The following is a 9456-nucleotide window of genomic DNA, read 5'->3' as shown; positions in this document are numbered from 1 at the left end:
ATTTTTTTTAATCTTTTATTTCCCTTCATACTTTTTCTCTCTACTTGTTTTTACTCTCCTTCTTCTTCTAACGTTGGCTTTTCATACAGACATTTTACCAAACACCTAACAGGCACTCTTAAATCTCAATTTTTCACATGGCACCTAAGGATTTAATCGTTGATAGAGCTAAGTTTGTTCCAAACAACTATGATGCAATTCTTGATCATGCTGAAGCTTCATCTGAATTGCATTTTGTGCAAGATCTTCTTGCACACAGTGAGATTGGGTATGCATTGACCCAACCTTCAGTCTTTTCGAGCCAACAAGTTCTGACATTTTGGCGGACTGGGCACTTTGATAATGGTGGTACTCATGGCACTCCTAGTATTATTTTCGAAGTGGGTGATTCTTCATATGTAGTCACTCCTGGTACAATACGCAGGGCTCTACATCTCCCAGAAGGATGTACTTTTACAATTCCAGAGGAATCCGCTCTTCAGGAGTTAATGGCCAATTTAGGGTATGAACAGAGTTTGGCAAAACTTGAGCAGTTGAAACGGGCTCATATCAGAAGAGAATGGAGCTTCTTCTTCGACTGCATCACTAAAGCTTTTGGAAACAAGTGTTTGAATTTTGATGCTATCCCAATTATGAGTCAGCACATCGGGTATGCTGTTATAAACCAAACTCATTTCGATTTTGCAACTGCTAAAATTGGTTTTACTGGGGATAGGATGACAGAGGATAGGAATGTTGTTTACTTTGCTAGATTCTGTCAACTTATATATACTTTTTGTACTGATGAACCTCAATTAGTCAGTTCCTCAACTCCACCTTTTAAGGTTGCAAAACGCTACTTTAATGACCTGATAAATGCTGACACTAAGAAATCAGTGGTTAGACCTTTACAGATTCCTCAGTCTGTAAAACAGATCTTAGTAAATGCTGATCCTGATACTTATAGATCTGTTTATTCTGATGTCCAACCAACAACAACCTCCCAAACATCACAATAACCATCAGCACCTACCACTTATTCTACTCAACCTACCCTTAGGAAATATCTCAAATCCTATCTCTCCACTTCACAAACAGTTCAACCCTCATCCTCAGCACCTACTGTGAAGCCTTCATCTTCCAAACCTAAGAGGACAAAGACTGTTCCTCAAACACCTCAAAAGAGAAGGAGGATTTCTTTGAGAGATGAATCTGATACTGAGGAACAGGTTCCTTCTTCAAAACCTGTTATTAATGAAGCTGAGAAAGAGACTTCTTAGAAGGATTCTGAAATTGGGGGATCTAGGCTTCTCAAGAGGCTTAGAAGAATGACAGTTCCTGAAACTCCCAAGGAATCAAAATCTACAAAGAGATACAAGAAACGGAGGGCAAATAGGCCAGTTTCAGATGATGAAGAGGAAGCAGCTAAGGAAGTGGATCAGGATTCTATGATCTCACAAGAAAAGGAATTTGCTAAAGTTACTTCTTCTCCATCAACTCCATCTAAGGAAGCTGTTTCTGAAAAGGTCAACACATCCTTTGTATCTCCTGTTGATCCAGGCACAAGTACTGATATTGATGTTCAAAACTTGGTTATGCCTGAAGTAATTCTCTTAGAAGCTCCAACAGCAACTAATCCTTCAACAACACCTGTTACTGATGCTGTTCAAACTCCAGAGTTATCTACAACACCTTCTCTGTATCTAGATGCTAATGATCAGACTTTAGGTGAGCATCAGGATATGGCTGTTGATCAGAACTTAGAACCAGATCAGCAATTAGAGGATGCTGAAGCCTCCATTGCTACTCACACTGTTGTTTTATCAGAGGATACTGTTTCTGTAAGTTCTGATGCTACAAATGCTGGAGATACTGGTGATGATGCTCCAACTGCAGATGCTGATGAAGCAGGTCCTTCAGGACATGCTCCTCAACAAACTATTCTTAAGTCTGAACTTGTTAAGAAGTTTGTTACCGGAGAAGCACCAGTGCCTTGCAGTGAAACTCCTGCAGGACAGGAGTGGACTAAGGAATGGAACTCAGTTTCCTGTGTTCCAACTGAAAAGCATCTTGCTGAGCACTTGACTAAAGCTGATGAAATGTTAAATTCTGATGATTTCAAAACCCAGCTTAGAGTCACTGCATTGAGTACTAAACATCTACAAGGTCTTCATTCAACTACTCATGCAGAGCTACACAAGATTCGGGAAGAATTTATCAAACAAGATCAAGTTCACAAGATTGATAAGAAACAATTCTTCAAGCCTACCTTTGACAAGATTGCTTTTATTGAGAAGACTCAAGAGAAACAACAAGCTCAGATTGATGATATTCTGCAAAATCAAGCTTCTCAGCAATCTCAACTTACTGAAATCCAAGCCCCAGTGGAATTGCTTGTCTCTCTCCTATTACCCGCTGATGCCAAAAAGGGGGAGAAAGTAATTAAGTCCAAATGCAAGACTGACAAGACACTGAAAGGGAAGGATGATGAAAAGGATGATCTAGGAAACTCTGGAATGGGTAGATGTCATAGTCAAGGTAGAGGTTTCACATCAAGAAAAGCTGAAATCACAAGTCACAGGACAAGTTCTGATACTGGGAAAAGAATAAGTTCTGCTACTGGTAAAAGGATAAGTTCTGATGAACTTTTAGATCTTGATGAGGAAATGTCAAGACAGTTATTTCTTCAGGAAAATCTAGGAATGGACTTGGAGAGTTTAATGGAAGAAGAAGCCAGACTTAAATCAGAGAAAGTCATATCTAAATCTGAAGCTTCTGGTAAAAAGCCACTTCCAAAACTCAAAGGCATTGTGATCAAAGAAAGGACACATACTGAAGCAACATTGGCTAAATCACAACCGCAGATAGATCCAAGATCCAAGGGTAAAGAAAAGGTTGGTGAACCTATCAAGGTTTATGTGCCTCCTGAGGATGAAGAAATTACTGATTAAAAGGATGATCGTGCTCTGACTTCAAGAAAAGTTCTTAAAACAACCTCTGACATGGCTCAAGTTGTTCAGAGTCAAGAAACTGTAAGTTCTAATATTCAAAAGAAGCAAGTAACCTTTGACATAGCTCAAGTTAACTTGATATCAGAAGATAGACCAAAGACACTCCTACCAGGATTCACTAAAGCAAAACAGACTCAACCTTTGAAGACTACTGCAAGTGGTTTTGAAGCTAGAGTAGTTACTGGAAAGGAAGCAAGAGATAAAACTGAAGTGGGAAGTGCTGATGAAAGAAGAATACATAACACTACCAATGATCCAACTTCCTTAAGTGAACCAGGTAATGAAGCAACTCCCGAGAGATTGAATCAACTGGAATCTGTACAAATGGTTTATCATACCTACTTGAAAGAATACATCTTGTTGTATTTCATGACAGATGGTAGGGTTTATCATATAAGGCAAAATGCCATTCCATTGAAGTATTTTGAAGAATTGGAGCATGTACTATTCTTACTTCAAGTGGATGACAGATTGACAGGAACTGCTGCAAACTATTTGAAGGATCAGATTCAGAGACAGAAAAGATTTTATTCTGTTAAGTTTGACAGTACATATGTTCCAAAGTACAGAGATCACAAGGGTGATATAGTTGATATGAAGCCCAATTCTGCTCAAATTATAACTACCTTTCTAGGGTACAGGGCTGTGGAATTCAATCTTGAGTCTGATAAAGCTTATTTGATCAGACTGGATCAGGATATAAGAAAAGCAAAGATTAATGATCTCAGGGCTGCAATCTTTCAAATTGGTGAAGATACTGCAGAGCTTAAAGATGCCAAAAGTAGGATGATTGATGAACTTAGATATGCTGAGAGATGTTTGTTGAAGAACTATCTCAGGACAACTCCTGACATCAGAGAGATCAGAAGATGAAGCCAAGTCAAAGATCTACAACTGCTTAAATTCTGATATTTGTATAGACTGAAGTTGTTATCAGAAGTTAAATATTGGTAAAGCTTTAAGGACTGTAAGTTATAGTTATCTAGTCTAATTCTCATGCATTTGTACTTAATGTTTTTGACATCATCAAATATATGTTAAACTTGTGTATTATGCTAATTTACAAGTTGGGGAGATTGTTAGATATATTTGATAATGTCATGGCTAATATGATTTATGTTTAGTTTTCAGATCTTACTTAACAGGACAAATCAGTACTTAACTGGGAATCAGTACTTATACTGGAAGTCAGGACTTAAGGATATCAGTACTTATATTATCAGGAGATAATCATCAGAAGTTGGATATCAGAACTTAAGTGCTGAAGGATGATTAGATAAGGACAGTAGCTGGTTAAAGGAAAGAAGATCGAGATAAACATAAGAAGAGATATGCATGAAGAAGGAGTTCTGTGAAGAATGGAATTCTTGGAAGAAAAGATATCTGATTGATATATTTTAGGAAGCAGAATTATATTCCATATCAATTAGCGATTATCTTGTAACTGTGTAGTATATAAACACAGACGTAGGGTTTACACTATAAGTGTTATCATGTTCGAGAAGATTATTCATTGTAACCCTAGCAGCTCTCGTGATATTTGTTCATCACTGAGAGGTAACAGTTCCATACTGTAACAGAGTTTATTGTTTCAATAAAGTTTGTTTTCTATTACTTAAGATATTAAAGTTCGATTTGATTGTATTATACACTGTATTCACCCCCTCTACAGTGTGTGTGACCTAACAGGTTATTTTTCAAGAAACTACAGTTCACATCTTCGGGACTTTCTGCATAAACTTAAAGTTACGTTTTGTTCGTTTTAACGAGATTACGGTTATGATCAGAGTCTCGTTTATGCCTTAAATCATTATGCTACCACCAACAATCAACACATCATTATCAAAACACTAACTCCTCTCAAGAACATCATGTTCTTGAGGCAACAACAATCAACCTTAAATCTACTTAGCTAAACATCAAGATTACCACAATACTCCCACCAAAACTATGTTTACAACTACATACTAAAAGGATCTTGTACTTAAATCTTAAATAAAGTTGGGTCAAAGATTTTTACCTTTCTTGAGAGCTTGAGATGTGTTATTGATTATGGTGAAGTCTTGTGAGTGCTTAGTATGGTTTTTGGAATCTAAAACAACCATCAAAATCAAGAAACCAAAGAAGGGTTACTATTCACACTATTCACTATCATCTTTGTTAAATTTATTTTACCCATCAAACCTTGATAAAAAGAGCTCAAAGATTTATCTTACCTTAGTTTGGTTGGTATTAAGCTTGAGAATTAATGGGAGGATTTATCCATGGCTAGAGCTTGAAGATTTGAAATTGATTTCCTTGTTTTAAAGGAAAGGGCCGAATAGAAGGTATAAGGGAGAGGGAGAGAGTTTTTATGGTTGCTTCTTGGTTGCTTCTTGGAAATAATGCAAGTGGTAGCTTGTAATTAATCTTTATTCTCTACTATATATCCTAGGATTTATTCTTGTTGACAAATCCTTGGACAATCTAGCTAGGCTTCCTAGTTTACAAGCTAACTTAATTAGCTTAGCCATTTAGCTTACTATTCTCTAGCCCTTGGTTGATCATTCTATACCTTAGCCCACTATTTGATAAAGTAACCATGGTTACTTTCCTATCATGGTTAGTTAGTGCGTTACGTTTATTTAATCGTTTACGCGTTCGCTCGGTCGCTTAAATGTTTTCGTAATACTTTCTTGTAAATGGTTCGGGACGTAATTCCTTTCGTATTTATTCCTTATGTTTTGAATTGTCATACTTGGATATAAATCCATAGGGTTTTAAATTCGTAATTATAATGTGATTCCCGTAATCCTTGATGATTCATAAATATGGTCGTTGTTTTCAAAGTTCGTTTTCTTCGAAAACTAATAGCGTTTACATACACTCATTTGGTACGTATAATCATAATATCAACTTCGAATCTCATTTTCACATGCATAACATAGTGTGGGCTAAAAAGTTTTTCTCATCTGTCAGGGTTACTATTCATTTAGCATTTTACAAGGTTTCAAAAATTCAAGTTATTATATTACTATCCATAAAGGTCTGTTACTGATGTCAAAAATTTGGGTTCTTACAGTCCCCCCCTTAAAAGGATTCCGTCCCGGAATCAGTTCAAAAATAGGTAGGGTTATGCTTCTTGCATGACAACCTCAAGTTCTCACGTTGACCTAGTAGTATTTGATCTCTTCGTAAAATTTCCACTCATCCATCCAATATATTTCCGGGTACTCGTCTTTGTAGTCTTATGACCTCTACACGTTACTCGACGTACGCTAAGTCTGGCTACGAGTTTATTAGCTCATTTTCAATCATATGTCTGGCTTTGACGGTTAAATTTCCTAATCTCGATTCATGGTACTCGTTATAAACTTGGTGAGAGTTCGATGATAGTGCTAATTTATAAGCCAACCTTCTTAGTCCTTTGAAGATTTCAACTGTTCCAATAAACCTTGGGTTCAATATTTCTTTACTTTTTGAATTTCATCACTCTCTTCCCGGGAGGCACTCTCAACAATACTTGGTCTATTACGTCGTACTCTTTGGCCTTATAGTTCGGGTCCGCATATCTCTAATGTTCATCATGGGCTTCCATTAGCCGGTTCTGATAAGTTCAAGGAATTCCTTTGGTCCGTTGACTTAACTATGGTCCGAGTATCCTCCGCTTACCAACTTCTTCCCAATCTAAGGGAGAACACTTCTTTCTTTCGTACAAAACTTGGTAGCCGTTCCAATACCCGTATGATAACTCGTTATTATCGGTAATTCGATTAACGCCAGCTGGTCACTTTATTTCCCTTAAAAATTGATAATATGGACGATTAGCGCATCTTCTAGTGTTTGGAATCATCCTTCAACTTATTCGTTTCCCCTATATCGCTCCTACTAGTGCTAGAGTTTCATTCCATAACATTTTCCCATTTTGGCGCATCCTCTCTGTCGATTAAGTCATGTAAGAAGTTCTCATTACATTTCTACACGCTCGTCTCCTGCTACACGCTTAGCACTAGATTTAACATTTCTTCCTGTAGTAACGTAAGGCACGTCGGGTCCTATTGCCATCTTGAAGAAAGCACCATTTCATACGTAATTGATTGATACGCTTTTAGAGTCATGGAACGCTCAGCTTCCATTATCGGTCGGACTTCCTTAGTCATTCCCCGTATAATATCTATAGTACTACGATACCTTCTGGGTCGTACTTGTTATTCTCGCTAGCGCCTTAGACATATTCGCGTTTATTGGTACTTGCCACTAGTGGCCTTTATAGGGAGTGTACAATCTTCTTTGCCTTCTATCAGCTCTGACAATGACATCCTTCATTCTTCCACGTTGTCCTTCGTAAGGGATATCAGCGACTATTTTTCGTATGCTAGCGTGGTAAGTATATCTACACGAATTATTTGTCAACAATAGGCGATTCCCCAAACCGTTCTAAAGAAAAGGTAAGCCGCTAGACGTATCTTCAATGGTCAGGATAGTCCTCTCATTCTACTTGTCGATTCGAGAAATCTAAGTCGTGCCTCTGTCCGTCCTTTTTCGCAAAATTTCTTGGGAAATAGTCCCGGTTGTGAAATTAAATCTTGGGTCCTTGCGTGGCACGATATCACGGGGTCTCTCTATCACCAATTATCTCTTTCGCGTTCATAACAATTTTATAGAGCGGAGATCTATCATTTACATAATAAAATAAGCGGTCTTATTCAACCTATTACTCAAATCCTCAAACAGCACGACAGCTAACTTGGTTCTTGAGAATCCTCTTTGAAAATTTATTATAATAAACTCTCACTCCCATTTGGGTCATTTACAAGCCACAATCTCCAAAATTTTAATCTTCGCCTTTCCTTTTCACTTTCAATCATGTTGTGTACTGACTTTCCTAATCAATGACATCCCTTTCATATTCGGTCATGACTAATATCTTTTTAAGTTTTTTTAGGTATCTTTAAGTCTTCCTGTTAGGTACTAAAGGGTTCTCTTCATGCGATCCTTCTCATCAGCTGTCCTGAAATTTATTAATCCCAATATATCTTTTACTACTTAAAGTGTCGGCCACCATATTGGCCTTTTCTTGATGATAATAGATTTCTCAATCACAGTTCTTTATCAATTTGACCAAAACTTCCACGTCTTGTCCAGCGTAAGTAAAAAAAATCCAAATTTTCCTCATATGTTAAATCTTTGTCCCTTTTAGTGCGAACCTTATCGCGATTATTCTAGATTATTATTATGATGCCTTATGTCACGGTCCTTAAGCTGCGTAGACATATCATTACACTTCACACAAAATCCTATTTTTATCGTCGAGTATTTCTAACACGGGGTTGCTACTAACATTACCTTCACTTTTTGAAAATCTTATTCCTCGAATTCATACATGCTTGGTCTTTTCCGAATTTATTAGTACCTATCCCGATAATTTTTCATAGAAGTGTACCTCACTAATCACGTTGTATCTCTATTATCGTTCTTCTATAACCATATTAAAGATCCTTATCATAATAACCAAACATGGTATTCCCTTTTTAAAACAACTTACTCATCACGATTTTCCAATTGCACCATCATAGCACTGAGCTTTCAGTCTCATACTACAACAATCGGTTCTCAACTATACCTCTCTTTGTTGGGAAGGCAATTAGCCTTGGAAAATGATTTTCACGATATCGATGAAATTTAGACAATCTTAACAAGATTTCAAAATATAACATCTGAACAAATAATGAGCTCTGTTACAACCGGCATTTTCGTGTAATATTAATTGTAAATTTGGTGTAATTATAAAGCCGAATGCCAATATATTCAACTATTGTATGCTTGTGTGAATGAGAATTTCTGCGTCTTAAATTTTCGTTATGTGGTATATGATTTTTCAAATCAAAAATTTATTTATTTCTTTCATTTTTGATTTTTAAGGAATATTTAAAACCTTGAATAAATTTCTTTCTAAAAGATATTTTGTTCACAAATTTCAAAATTAGTTTATAAAATTTCTAAAAATCCAAGTTATTCTTTGGTATAAATTTTATAATTTTTGAACTTGTATTTTATTTTATAAAAATAAATCTTTATAAATGTTAATTGTCATAATTAGCAAATTATATAGTTGTCCTTGCATGCAAATCCTTTCTATTCAATCCAAAAGGGCTAAAGAGACAATTACCACCCCACTAACTCTTATTTTTCTAGCCAAATTCCTTCTTTACCCTTGCATGTAAAATGATCCAAGTATAAGTGGAGGGGTAGTCTTGTCAATTCCTATTTCCACTCACATTTGTCAAAACAAAAATCATAAAACATGTAAAAGACATGACCATTTCACACTCCACTCACCACCACACTCTTTCTTCTCTCCCTCCTCTCCCTCACTCTCGGCTTCTACCCCCCCTCACTCTCGAGTTTTGCCGAGATCAACCCCTCCCCATTTTCTTCATTCCTCAACCAAGCTTCCACCTTCTACATAAGTAAATGTTACTTCCCA

This window comes from Apium graveolens, chromosome 3 (assembly GCF_009905375.1).
Source record: "Apium graveolens cultivar Ventura chromosome 3, ASM990537v1, whole genome shotgun sequence".
In the NCBI taxonomy this organism is placed as follows: domain Eukaryota; kingdom Viridiplantae; phylum Streptophyta; class Magnoliopsida; order Apiales; family Apiaceae; genus Apium; species Apium graveolens.
This window is presented reverse-complemented; position numbering follows the sequence as displayed.